The sequence below is a fragment of the Mesocricetus auratus genome, unplaced genomic scaffold (genome assembly GCF_017639785.1).
Source record: "Mesocricetus auratus isolate SY011 unplaced genomic scaffold, BCM_Maur_2.0 Super-Scaffold_100011, whole genome shotgun sequence".
NCBI classification, from domain to species: domain Eukaryota; kingdom Metazoa; phylum Chordata; class Mammalia; order Rodentia; family Cricetidae; genus Mesocricetus; species Mesocricetus auratus.
The window spans coordinates 80,869,557-80,884,018 of record NW_024429195.1 but is presented as its reverse complement, the minus strand read 5'-3'; the positions used below and the strand labels follow the sequence as shown (position 1 = coordinate 80,884,018).

Below are 14,462 nucleotides of genomic sequence, written 5' to 3'. Positions count from 1 at the left end.
TACCCTGGAACTCGTTTTGTAGACCTTGTTGGCCTTGAACTCACAGAGATCAGCCTGCCTCTGTCTCCTGAGTGCTGGGTTTAGAGATATGCAACACCACATAGAGCAAATAGTGCTTTTTAAAAATCTCCACTACTCCTAGATTGCAGTCATCTGTGTCATGTCAGGATGTTGACCACTCAACTCTAATCTCCATGCACAGCTTGGGTGGCCATCTGCAGCATCCAGTTTGGATTTCAGACAGGAATAAAGAGCTAGGCTCCAGGAGCTTTCTAGGAGTCCCAGACAGGAGGCTTCCACTGGAATGCCTCCCTTAGTTGCAGAACATTTTAACTACAGACATTGATATTCAGATAAGATATTCGTAGAGTTTCCATTAGAAGAAATAAAGTAGAGAAGAATTAAATCCCGAGGCAAAACAGCACATTTGTACGAAGTTACAAATAACTGATATAATATTTCATACCTTGGAGTTTCCTTATTCAACATCAATAATAAAATTGGTACAAGCAAACAGTATGGATGTTCCTCCAAAAAAAGTTTAAAACAGATGATTGGGCTGGAGAGATGGCTCAGAGCACTGGTTGCTCTTCCAGAGGTCCTGAGTTCAATTCCCAGCAACCACATGGTGGCTCACAACCATCTATAAGGAGAGCTGGTGCCCTATACTGGCATGCAAGCAGAACACTATACATAATAAGTAAATAAAAATTGTTTTCAAGACAGGGTTTCTCTGTGTAGCTTTAGAACCTGTCCCAGAACTCAGGAGGCAGAAGCAGGTGAATCTCTGTGAGTTCAAGGCCACCCTGGACTACCAAGCAAGTTCCAGGAAAGCCAGGGCTACACAGAGACCCCTGTCTCAAAGAAAACAAGCAAAAAAGCTTACATAGAGACTCTAAAAATGTTGAAGTTAGAGAAACTGAGAGTAGAATAACAGTTGTAGGAATGGGACCAAGAAACAGGTAGACATTTGTCAAAGGGTACAAACTCACAGCTGCAAGATGATCACATATTTATTTATTCTGGGAATCTAATGTACAACAGAAATGGTGATGTGTTGATTTGACTTGTTAATCAGTACATTGTGTGTGTGCGTGTGTGTGTCAGGTCATCATGACATGCATCTTGAATATATTCAGTCTTATCAATTGGCTGCTAAATATAAAACTATTATTATATTAATTAAATATGATTATTACATTTTCATTAAGTATTATTTGAAAGCACCAACGATATTAACTTCCACTTGTCATGCTTTTCTGAGGTTTTTCCATGCATGATGTTTTTTGTTTGTTTGTTTGTTTGCTTGCTTGTTTTTGTTTTTTGACACAAGGTTTCTCTGTGTAGCCCTGGCTGTCCTGGAACTCAACTCTGTAGACCAGACTGATCTACTGCACTACTAGAGTGTCACTGACAGCCTATATCTCTTTCCCATCTTATCTATTTCACAAGGAGGAATCCAGGAATACAGCATGGAAATGCTTGCTGGCCATCAATAAGAAACCTCTTGTGTTCTCAAAGCGGGGCAGGGCAGGAACAGAAGGGGAGGGCTGGAGTTAGAGACGTCGCTAGGCACCAAGGGGAAGGGTCCGAGAATAACGATCAGAGACCTCAGTTAATATGAACAGTAAGTAAGCTCTATGAAGACAGTTATTTCCATTCGGAAGCACACTTTTGGGGTGTATCATCCTCTTATTCAACAGCCTGGTCAGACATTGTCCTAAGTAGATGAGAGAAGACGAGGTGACCTTGGGAATGAACTGAACTGGACCAGCATCAGCTTAAGGTGCTGTCTGCCGAGCTGGCTTGGGACATGGCTGAGGACCACTCTACCCCATCTGCTACCCTCCTGGGTGCATAGTGCTGTTCCCAGAAGGTGGGTTATCAAAAATCTCAGTGTCGGGCATGGGATACCTCCACGTGAGTTGTTGGTCAGGGAGAGTCCAGAGTCACGCAAACAGTGTAGCTATTACAACTACTCTTGAGTGTTCGGTCCTAAGCAGGCATGTGTGTGACTCTTCCTCTCCCCACAGGGTACCCACCGTTCCACCCCCGGCTCTCACTGAGGGTCTTGGGCATTTGAAATTACAGTGTGAGTTGCATTATATTTATGAAGGAAAGGACCATTTGCTATGGAAGCAGTTAGCAAAGAGCTCTTCACAGCAGCTAGAGAGGGGCCATTGGGGAATACTTTCTATGGCCCTGGGCAAAGCACTGGTACCATTCCTGGGTTTCTGGGCGTCACCTGCAAAACTACAGAGCAGCAGAGGTTGTGATCAAGTCTGCCCCTTGCCTAATTCCTCTCCACTTTGGGCAGAAACGCAATCCATCTGGAAACTTCTGTCTGTATCGCAGCCTCAGTAGAGGACCGCAGTTGTCTGCGTTTTGATTTGCCATGGCAACATTTCAATGTAAGGAGATTTAAAACACTCTCGGCACGAACCTGACTGTTGCTTTCTCTTGAAATTTACATTAGACACATCATGGTATAAATTCACTTTCCAAGCATTTGCCTTTCCCTGAGTTTGAATCTTTTACTCCAGAACAGCCATGTTTTGGAGAGAGTTTCGCACGCAGACTGCAAGAGAAAGCTGTGAGAGGAAGTCTGTCCCAGCCAGTCGGCCTGCCTGCCTTTGGAGCACATCTGGAAGTGGTTTCAGGAGCAGCCTCTGAGGCACAAAGCTTGGATTCCCAGCCACTGGAGGAGGAGTGGAAGAAACCTGAGCCATTTCAAGTCAACGCAAGCGGAGGTGGGTGTGGACAGCCAGGCACACTTTCTGGAAACAGAGCATCGGCCTTGGGGCTCCCCGTGCCCTTGGGATTTCCAATGGGATCTTAGAAGCCACAGAAGGGAAGCTTAGCTGCTCCCCCCTGCGAGGCCAGCTGCAGTTTGAACGCTCTGCCCTGCCTGGTTCTGGACCAAGGAGCCCAAAGCCTCCCTTACCATCCATCAGGTAAACAGAACAATTTACAAGCAAGATACTCTTTCCATTTAGCCTCCTCTGTCTACAGTGCTTGTTTATTTTGCTGTGGACTCAAAGAAGTACATCAGAGGGATCAGACCTCCCCATCCACAGGCAGCCTCCAAAAGTCCCCTGCTGATCAATGGCAGCATCCTAGCAGAAGCCTTGCTACATGACAAATCCAAGCCGTCCAGTGTACGAGCTTTTCCTATCTTGGGCTGTTTTTGCAGAGTTTATCTCCATCCTCTCATCTCTGTCTGCCCTAATAGTGTGATTTGTTTTTTCATTTGCATTGGATTTTAAGGATGGAGATCTGGAGTTAGATAGGACTGAGGTCAATGCTAACATTTAATGTGAGTCTGCTTCTGAGTCAAAATGACTTAGTTGAGTTATGATTCATGTTTTTGGAATCTGTCTTCAGAAAGTCTTTTGGGGCCTCCATCTGGCAGTCGTAATATTCTGTGGGGTTGTTGTGGTACAGGCACCATGATGTCTGCTTTAACATCGAAAAACTCTCATGTTCCCTCTAGCAGTACATGCGCTATCTCTGATAAGTCCAGCAGACCCTCATAGATAATCTGTGATGGATAAAGTTAAGACCAAATGGTAAGCACAGAGCCTGAAAACGCAGAGAACATACAGTGTGTCTTAAGTGTCTGAGCATGCTTGGAGATCGGCCCTACAGCCTGCTAGCCAATGTGACGCTGGTGGGTTAGCCTTGCCTTTGCATTTTTCTCGAGCTGTTTTGGTATTACACTTCTGCAATATCCTTTTCGTATTACATAACGGAGTTCTAGTCCTCCCTCTGATACAGCCAACACCAGAGCTGCACCCTGCAGTCGTGAAAGCCTGGACTGCGGGCCTGGGAAGAGCTTTGTAAACTTGATTCTGGTCACATCACGTTGCATGTGCCTACATTTCCTCATGTGTAAAATGGAAATGAAGTGATATAATGTAATATGTGATGCACAGGGTCTGCAAGGAAGCAAGGCCTCAGGGTGCCCGCCTCCCTGGCACAGCTGATAATGACAGTTCGGGTGACAGGAATGACCACACATCCTGCACTGGGCAGGCAGGTGCCTGTTCTTGATGCATTCTTCCTCGGACATTCTGGTGGCTTCAAGTGCCCCTTGTCTCCCAACATGTCTTCTTCATTCCTCCACTCAGATACCTACCCCCAGGTCCCTTTTCTCTGTCTCTGCTGTTCATCTTTCCTCTCAGAGAGAAAGGCATGTTTATTAAAGGCACAGTTTTCATTTCTCATTCCCAAGGAACACCGTCTCGTACATTGCTTCCTTGATGTCAGAGATTTTTAAAGACTGCTCAGAAGGACATGGTCCCACAGAAAACCAGCTCCACAAACCCCAGATGGACCAAAAAGCAGGACAATACCTTGAATGTCCTAAGAAGTGTCACGATAGAGAACGTCACCTCAGGGCACCTAGCACAGAGGCTCCCAAAGTTGAGACATTTTATCGAATCAGTGAGTGTTGCTTGGAGCATGCTCTGGGGGCTCCTGTTCTGAACACAACTGTTTTTATTTTTTAATCTTTAAAATTAATTTTTACATCCCAATCCCAGTTCCCCCTCCCTCCTCTCCTCCTGCACCCCTCACCACCCCCTACCTCCCATCTGCTCCTCAGAGAGGGTAAGGCCTCCCCTAGGAAGTCTACTAAGTCTGTCCCATCATCTCCTTGAGGCAGGGCCAAGGCACCTCCCCACCCCCACACCCCTGTGTCTAGGCTGGGCAGGGTGTCTCTCCATATAGGATGGGCTCCAATAAGTCAGTTTGTGCATTAGAGTTAGGTGTTGGACCTGGTTGTGGTGTCCACAGCTGTTTTTATTCTGACTCCTGTTATGATGCCCTGTTTTATAGCACTCCTCGTGAGAAGGGAAGGGGTTGCCTCCTTCCTCCTCCCCTGCTGCTATGGTTTGTAGTCTGGATCCAAACGTTCAAGTACATAAGACGTGATCCTTCTGCCAGTTTGGGGAGGTGGTACAGGAGTGACCTCAGGAGTGATGAGGCCTCGTGGGAGGAGCTTACATCACCGTGGGAGGAGCTTACATCGCCATGGGAGGAGCTTACATCACTCAAGGCATCCCCTGTCCAGCCACAGAGCTCATGGTATTTCTACTAGCGCATTAAACCTAGCCTCTGAAATTTAAATCATTCAACAACAGCTTTTGGGCACCTTTGCTTGTATTTCCCTCTTACCTTTGGACTGACAGATCTGTCCCAACTCCTGCCTGCACCCAAGGAAGATCTGATTAGCCAGCCATGATCTCTACCCTTTTACAGTAAGAGCCTGGTGATGGCCTCAGAATTCCCCTTAATTTAGCAGTCCCCAACTCCTCTATAGACTACTCAGAGTTGATGTATAAAATACATCTTTGGGTCTGAATTTTGAGACCTTTCCCTCACCATATTTGTCTTTTCACACAAGACAGAGCTAAGCTCCTTGGCCACTGCCTGGTCTGAGAGTACTCCTCTCAGGTCCAAAGCAGCTGTCCATGCAGCATCCTCAGGGGTGGGGTGCTAAACATACCCCATCTTTCCTCAGGTGTAGTCTAGCTCTCTATGTTTGCTGCCTTTTCCTAGTCAAGGCCTGAGGTCCTGTCTTCTTTCTTCTCCTCTTTGAAGCTGTCTCTGTCCGGTACCTTGCCTTCTTCCATCACTGACATTAGTAATGCCCACTTCTATCTCTGACTGTCTGAAGACAGGCCAACAGGCTATTCTACACTGGAGGGTTGACTGTTATCACAGGAAAATCGTGACTCGCAAGTTGCTCAGCCTAGAAAAGCTTATAGAGGTGAAAGCTGTGGAACCTCCTTCCAGAGCCCTCTGCCTTCCTCCTTGGAAGGGGACCACTGGCTCATCTTGGTAAGCTGACTCCTTTCTTTTGGGGAGTGACAGAGTGACCAGAGCCTCTTTCCCTGGCTTTCTCTCTATCCTTGGGACAGGACAGGTGGACCCAGAGGGGAGTCACACTCCTGTTCTCAGCCACCATGAAAAGAGACAGGCACAGCATGATTTTAGAGTCTGGGGGGCAGTGGCACACACCTATAATCCTAGCATTCAGGAGGTAGAGGCAGGTGATCTCTCAGTCTGAGGCCAGCCAGGTATACAAAGAGAGTTCCAGAACAGTCAGGGCTACATGGAGAGACCCTGTCTTGAAATATCAAAGGGAAAACAAGAAAGAAAGGAAGGAAGGAAGAAAGGAAGGAAGGAAGGAAGGAAGGAAGGAAGGAAGGAAGGGAGGGAGGGAGAAACAGAGAGGTAGGGAAGGAGGGAGGGAGGGAGGGAGGGAGGGAAAACAGTATGGAGAGTTCACAGATGGGATGGGTACTGGGAGAGCATCGGGCAAGCCAGCCATTTCCTGAAGGAGTTGAGGAAAGTGCATTCCAGGCAGGGGTGCTGCCTGCATTAAGGCTGAGGACAGAAACTGTAGAGCTGGATGTGGAGAGGCTGACTGGTGGACACTAGTCATGAGCTGTTCTTCAGAGGTGTGACTCTGGGGTTTATTCACCTTAGTTTTCGGGGCTACCAATGAGGGTTTTTAACAAGAAAGGAATGCTCAGAGTTAGGTGGGGGAAGTAGACTCGTTTTTAAAACTGACAGATAACTGTGTGATGTTTAAATTCAGGTGCAGAGTGACCAGCGGGCTAAATTAGTATTCTGTCACATCAAAAATTTGTTGCTTCTTTTTCTCTCTCTTTTTTAAAAATTATTTGTTTAATTTCTTTTTTCTTCCTTTTGGTTTTTTGAGACAGGGTTTCTCTGTGTAGCCCAGGCTGTCTGCAGACCAGGCTGGCCTGGTACTCACAGAGACACACCCACCTCTGCCTTCCAAGTGCTGGGATTAAAGCCAACATGGATGGCTACCTGTCATTCCTTTGTATTGGAAACAGTTGAGATGTTAGCTATTTAAAATGTGCAACTAAGTGTTGTCAGCTCTAGTCACCTCTCGTTTTATTTAGCTACACTGTCTCCGTCCGCCCAGTGCCACAAAACATTCAGTACAGCTCTAAAGCACACTGTCTTGTATTCTCCAACATTGTCAGAGTTGTGACAAATGAAAAGACAGTGGAAATGACACCAATTAAGAATTTTAAAACAGCTGGGCGTTGGTGACGAACACCTTTAATCCCAGCACTCGGGAGGCAGAGGTAGGCAGATCTCTGTGAGTTTGAGGCCAGCCTGGTCTACGGAGTGAATTTCAAGACAGGCTCCAAAACAATACAGAGAAACCCTGTCTCAAAAAAAAAAAAAAAAAAAAAAAAAAGGAAAAACCAGCTAAAGATAGAAAGCCAAGCTATAGAACAGCAGATTGGAGCTAAGGAGTGCTTATTGGGTGATGTTTTCTTAGATGTGTTCATGGATGTCTATGGTTTGTTTGCACTTGAGTATACCCTTGTTTTGTGTATGTGTGGACCCATGTTTGCTCATGCAGAAGCCAAAGGAAGATGTCAGGTGTTGTGCCATTATTCCTCCTTGTTCCCTTGAGACGGTACCTCTAAACCCACCAGTCCTTCTCTCCCTGCCCCCCTAACACTGGAGTCACGGGTGCACATGGTCACTGGCTTTTTACATAGGGGCTTGGAATTCGAACTCAGACCTCCATGCTAGGGTGGCCAGCACTCTTGACGACAGAACAATTTCCCTAGCCCTTGTCCTACCCTCATTTTTGAAAAGAGGCTCGCTGAGCCAGGCATGGTGGCACGCACCTTTAATTCCAGGACTTGGGAGGCAGAGGCAAGAGGATCTCTGTGAGTCTGAGGCCAGCCTGGTCTACAAAGAGTGAGTTCCAGGGCAGCCAGGGTTACAAAAGAAACCCTGTCTCAAAAACCAAACAAACAAAAATTCTAAAAGAGGCATGCTGAAATATTTAGGGTGATGTTGCACAATGCCTGCAACTTGAAAGTGTGTGTGTGTGTGAGTGTGTGTGAGTGTGTGAGTGTGTGTGTGTCGTGTGCATGTGCACTCGAGAATAGGGCAGCTGAGAAGATGCAACCCCTTGCTAGCAAGCTGGTGAAGAGCCCATGGGTAATTTATTCTTTTAACCTTTGTAAACTTGAACACTTTCAAGTGAAACAAAGAAAAGAGAAAACGAGGCTGCTGAAGCCTTATATGTTTCACGGTGTCTTTATATAATTATCAGTCAGCAGAAAGTCCACGAGGCAGTTATGTCAGCGACTGACTGGGGAAGGGGAGGGGAAGGAAGGCTGGGTTGGGAGGTCACTTCGGACTCAATGAGGGGGTGAGGTGAAGCAGGCTGGAAGGGAAGACCTAAGCGCCAGTTAGGCAGTGTAGTTCAACAGAGCCAGTGATGGCCCAGTGAGGAGTGAGGAGTGGGAGAGATGGCAGGGAGCCCCAAAGCTCTTCAGGGCCTGAGAGGCTGAGTTCATGATGAACCCACAGGTCCGCGGTCGTCCCGTAACAGGGCTGCACAGCCATCCCAGCCCGTTGGTGTGTTTGAGGTGTTATATTGCTAGGTGCTGGACACAAGTCAGTGAACAAAGAGACAAAACTCCCAGCTTTTGTGAGGCACCGGATGCTTCATTGGGAGAACTCACTGGGGGAGGGGACAGCAGCAGGGGCAGCCTAGTGACTAGAGGTGACTACTGCTGAGCTTGGTGCTTTCTGCTAAGAGTCGTGGGTGGAGGGGTGGCAAGTTCATGAAGAACACTCTGGATTGTGAGGGGAGGGCGTGTTGAGGGGGTGACAAGTAGACTCTGAGGCTGGAGTCTGCCTGGCAAGGAGGCCAGGGTGGTCATGTGACGTCTCAAGGAGGCACTGTCAGCACTCTTGGCTCTTCCCTGGGAGCCTGTAAGCCAGGGAGGGTTTGGGGCAGAGCTGAGCACCAGGCACAGTGTGGCTCAGGCTCACCACAGCTGCTTGTCTGTAGACCTGCCGAAGGGAGCTAAGGCAGAACTTCTGTAAGCTGTACTGTGGTACAGTCAAGAGATGGTGTTGGTCAGCCAGGTGGAGGCCCTAGGGGTGCTGATAATCCTGGGTGTATTCTGAAAGCAGATCCAAGAGAATGTGTCGTCAGTCTACACGTAGACACAGAGACACTGAAGATAACATCCAGTTTGCTTTCTGTTGGAACTATTAGAAAAATGAGGCTGTGGATAACTGGTTTGGGGAAGACTGTGGGAGACGTGTGCTTTGCGCAAGTATCAGGAACTCAGAATGGAACATATGGATGCCTTCAAGCATCCATGCCAAGTGTCCATTGGGATTTAGGCATATGGGAGGTTTAAGCTGGGGACAGAAATGTAAGTGTAGTTGTCATGTAAATAGTCTTTTAGAAGTGTGAATGTTTAAAACATGGTAGGGTGCAGCATATGCTGGAGAGGATGCGGAGTAAGGGGAGCACTGCTCCTTTACTGGTGGGAGCGTAAACTTGTACAGCCCCTTTGGCAATCAGTATGGCAGTCACTCAGAAAATTGGGAATCGATCTGCCTCAAGACCCAGCAATTCCACTTTTTGGTATATACTCAGAGGATGCACATACAACAAGGACATTTGCTCAACTATGTTCATAGCAACATTATTTGTAATATCCAGAACCTGGAAGCAACCTAGATGCCTCTCAACCGAAGAATGGATAAGGAAAATGTGATATATTTACACAATGGAGTATTACTCAGTGGTAAAAAAAATGACATCTTGAAATTTGCAAGGAAATGGACAGAACTAGAACTAGAAAAAAGCCATCCTGAGTGAGGTAACCCAGACCCAGAAAGACAAATATAATATGCACTCATCATAAGTGGATAGTAGATATAAAGCAAAGGATAACCAGCTTACAGGCCACAACCCCAGAGAATCTAGGCAACACAGAGGACCCTAAGAGGAACATACGTGGATCCACCTAGGAAGGGGAAAAAGACAAGCTCTCCTGAGTAAATTGGGAGTGTGGGTAGCAGGGAGAGGATAGAAGGAGAGATGGGAGGAGGAAGGGGAGTTGGAAAATATATAAATCAATATAATATTAAAAACATGGTAGAGTTTCTTTAGGAGGAAGAGAAGAAAAAAAATAGATGGGGATGTTCCACCATGTTCGTGTTGAAGTTCAGGATGTGGAAGCTAAAGAGTTGGGGCTGGAGCCGGGCGGTGGTGGCACACACCTTTAATCCCAGCACTCGGGAGACAGAGGCAGGTGAACTCTCTGTGAGTTCGAGACCAGCCTGGTTTACAAAGAGAGATCTGGAACAGTCAGCATTATTACACAGAGAAGCCCTGTCTCAAAAAACAAAACAAGAAAAAAATGGGGACAGTAGAAGAGACTGAACGTGCACACCCTGGAAGGTAGGGAAATAAAGGGAGCTTTCCTAAAGGCAGACTTTTCTGTCCTGCCAGCCAGCTCTCAAGTAACCACACAGAGACTTCTTATTGTGAAAGCTCAATCGATAGCTTATGCTTGTTCTTAACTAGCTATTATAACTTAAATTAACCCATATTTTTATCCACCTACATTCTACCATGTGGCTTCTACCTCTGTCCCATTTGTGTGTCTGGCTCATTCTAAGTCTTTCTGGATTCTCCTCATGATTCTGCCCTTTTACCCAGTGTCTTCTCAGCCCCCTCCCAATCCTCCCTAGCTAGCTACTGGCTGTCTAGCTTTTTATTAAACCAGTCACAGTGACATATCTTCACAGAGTGGAAAGGAATATTCCTCAACACTTCCCTACGACAGTGTTCGGGGAGTGTGTGGAGGGGCGTGAGCACACCACCGAGGAATGCATCTCATGGAATCTTCTAGTATTCAGGAACCTTGATAACCCAGACGGTGCCTTCTTAGGCTCTGACCCAATGTTACTTTTCTTGTCATTGAGACAAAACACCCAACAAAAACAAGGAAGAAAGGGTTGATTTTGGTTCGTGTGGTGTGGGCTGTCATGGCAGGGAAGGCAGTGGGACAGGAATGGGCTGGGAAGGCAGCAGAGTGATGAATCTGGTGCTCTGCCCTCTTTCTCACTTTCATCCTAATTTTGACCCTGGCCTGTGAAATGGTGCCACTCCCAGAGGGAGTCTTTCTACCTCAGTTAAACCTCTCTGGAAACACCGTCACAGACACAGACAGAGGTGTGTCCCCTAGGTGATCTCTAAGTCCTGTCAAGCTGACAATCAAGATTAAGTACCACAGGGACGTCAGAGATTGCTCAGTGGTTAGGGCACATAATGCTCTTGCGGAGTGTATTGGTTACTGTTCTATTGCTGTGATAGATCACCGTGGCCAAGGCAACCTGTGGAGGAAGAGTTTATTTGGACTTATGGTTCCAGAGTCCTTGACGGCAGCAAGTGACAGGCATGACAGCAGGAACACAAGTGGAGAGCTCACATCTTGAACGCTGAGCACAAAGCAGAGAGAACACTGCTGTAGAATAGAGTATTTGTTTAACTAAGTAAAGATGTGCTACATTTGTTTATGTTGCAGAATAATTGTTTAACTATGTAAAGATGTGCTACATTTGTTTGTGTTGCAGAATAATTGTTCAAGTAATTGTACAAAGGTGTGTTGCTGTTTTATTTTACCTGCCTAAGGAACCTGATTGCTCTAATAAAAAGCTGAATGGCCAATAGCTAAGCAGAGGAGGGAAAGGAGGGGCTGATGAGCAGAGAGCAAAGGGGAACTAGACAGCCAGCCAGAGGCCAGCCAGCCAGCCAGACAGGAGCCAGACAGATAGACACAGAAGAAGAAGGAAAGCAGAAGGGACAGTACATAGATGAGGTAAGCAAGCCTCAGGCCCACACATAGATTAATAAAAGCGGGTTGATTTTAAAGGGAAAGAAAGCTAGAAACAAGACTAAAGCTAAGGCCCAGTGCTCCTTTTTAAGTCTCCCTGTCAGGATTTGGGGGCTGGTGGCTCAAAGAAAGCCTGCTACAGAGCACACAGAATGATTTAAGGCTTTAAAACCGGAAAGCCTGGCCCCGGTAACATACTTTCCCCAACAAGGCCATAAACCCATTGAACAGTGTCATTCATGGGGACAAAATGTTTAAGTGTCCAGGTATATGGGGAGCACCTAATTCAAACCACCGCACAGAAGACATGTTAGGTTCCAGGTCAGGTGGTTCACAGCTACCTGTAACAATAATTCCCAGAGAATCCAAAGCCTCTGACCTTGATGGACACTGACACTCATGTACACAGCTATACACGTGTATATAATTAAAAATAATAAAATAAAATGTTTTAAAAGATTCATACTGCAGCCTTAGACCTTGGATTTTCTATTGGACTCAGGTCTCTATCTACTTCTTCACATGGTTTTTAGTAGATTTATTTATTTTTATATTGTGTGTATAGGTGTCTTGCCTACATGTGTAGCATATAAATGCAGTGCCAGTAGAGGCCAGCAGAGGGCACTGGATCACCTGGACCTCCCATGTGGGTGCTGGGAACTGAGCTCCAGGTACTCTGCAAGAGCACTAAGTGCCCCTAACCACTGAGCATGCCATAGCCTGACTGTGGAGGTCAGAGGGCAGCTCTGGGGACCTGGTTTTCTCCTCCCATCGTTATGTCTGTTGCTTTTATCTCAAAGTGAGACTTTTCTGCTGATAGTGACTGGACTGTGAATACTGTTCCCATGAAGTATCGTCAGTACCTTAGTGGAAACCATCTGACTGTGTGTGTATAGTTCATTGTTGAGTTCCCTGTTGTATGCCACCTGTCTGTGTCTGTTTTCATGTCAGTGTCGCACTGTTTTGGTACTGTGGTGGTTTGGGAATATAATTTGACATTAGGGAGTGTGACACTTAGTTCCTGTTCAGGGATGTTTTGGCTTCCTGGGACACCTGGTACTTCAGTGTGGATTTTAGGGTAACTTTTCCTATTCTTTAGAAGACACTTCTAGGGTTAAGTTACTGGGTTTGTTGAACTTCACAGCTCTTTGGTACTTATGGACATCTTGACAAGATTGAGTCTTTTGACCTCAGTCAATTTATTTGAAGGAGTATTCATATAAAGTTCTAGAAGTTAGACATAATAGAGTTGTCTCTTCTAGGATCAACCAGTCAATGCCTCTTATTTTTGACTTAGGTATTCATTATATATACAGTATTTTATTCTATCTGCATATATGCCTGCAGGCCAGAAGAAGGCACTAGATCTTATTACAGATGGTTGTGAGCCACCATGTAGTTGCTGGGAATTGAACTCAGGACCTCTGGAAGAACAGCCAGTGCTCTTAACCTCTGAGCCATCTCTCCAGCCCCTATGCCTCTTATTAATGAGGCTTCTGCTGCTGGCCACGTGAGGTTTAAAGAGGATTCTGTGATTGTTACATTTAATCCTAACAATAGATGGTTTGTGTAATGTTCCCGTACTTTTTGCTTAGATGAAATGTTAACTTATGAAAGTGTAGCGGAGTTGTATTGTGAGCATTTATTTTACTGACTCAACTAATGATTAGCTCCCGTGTCACAATCACTATGTTTTCATGACTTTCTGTGTATACACCCTTTAATATCTAAATATATGTGTGTGTCTCCTGTGTTTGAGGCTATATTACTACGTAACCATTGCTATCCACTAAGGAACAGTGACATTGATGAAATGGTATTCCTTACCTTTTCCAATAATAAATATGTTACTGGTTTTATTTATTTAATTACTTTTTGTTTCATTTGTTTTTGTTTTTCCAGACAGGGTTTCTGTGTGTAGCTTTGGAGCCTGCCCTGGAACTCGCTCTGTAGACCAGGCTGGCCTCGAACTCACAGAGATCCACCTGCCTCTGCCTCCTGAGTGCTGGGATTAAAGGCGTGCAGACCACCACCACCCAGATAACCCTGTCTTTAGATATGCCATCAGGACCATTTACTTACTCTCACTGTCGCGTTTCTAGAGATGTTCCAGTATTTTTTAAAGATTTGTTTTTATTTAGCCATATGTCTGTGGGGTCAGGTGAGGGGGGGGTCAGGTGCTGAGGAGGTCAGAGGCTTTAGCTCCCTGGGCCAGAGTTACAGGCAGTCGTGGGCGGTATACCCAGCTCCAGCTCGGGGACTGAACTTGGATTTGGTCCATTCTTAATCACTGAGTGCTCTCTACAGCCCCAAGATACTTTTTTACCCTTTCTTGCTCCCTCCCACTTACTCCTTTCCTATAAGCTCTAAGGGAGTGGTGAGAGCTCCTGATGCCCTCTTCTATCTACGGCATAATGTTGGCAGACCAATCTTGTACAGGTCTTAAACAGGTAGTCACAGTTGCTGTGACTTGGGAAAGTCATGCTCTGCCTGGCAGACTGTGATCCACAGTGCTCTGGCTCTTACTCTTCCCACCCCGTCTTCCACGATGTTTCTTGGGCTTGGGGTGGATTTTATAAATGTCGCATTTATGGCTGAGTACTCAGAAGTCTCTCATTGCCGGTGCTTTGAGGTGTTGTGAGTCTGACTGTCACTCACTGCGGAGGAAGCTTCCCTGACCAAAGCTGACGACAGAACACAGCGGACACGCAGTTTCAGAAGGCAATGTGACCAGCACATTGTGTT

General features: G+C 46.2%; 1 protein-coding gene across 2 annotated transcripts in view; it reads left to right on the top strand.

Moving 5' to 3' along the window:
• The first annotated feature begins 2,679 nt into the window (after window positions 1-2,679).
• Window positions 2,680-14,462, top strand: part of Glt8d2 (glycosyltransferase 8 domain containing 2) — a 33,302-nt gene continuing 21,519 nt past the window's right edge. For both annotated transcript variants that reach the window (XM_040755156.1, XM_040755155.1), the window contains exon 1: window positions 2,680-2,954. The gene's annotated coding sequence lies outside the window, so the exon portion shown is untranslated. The remainder of the gene's footprint in view (window positions 2,955-14,462) is intronic.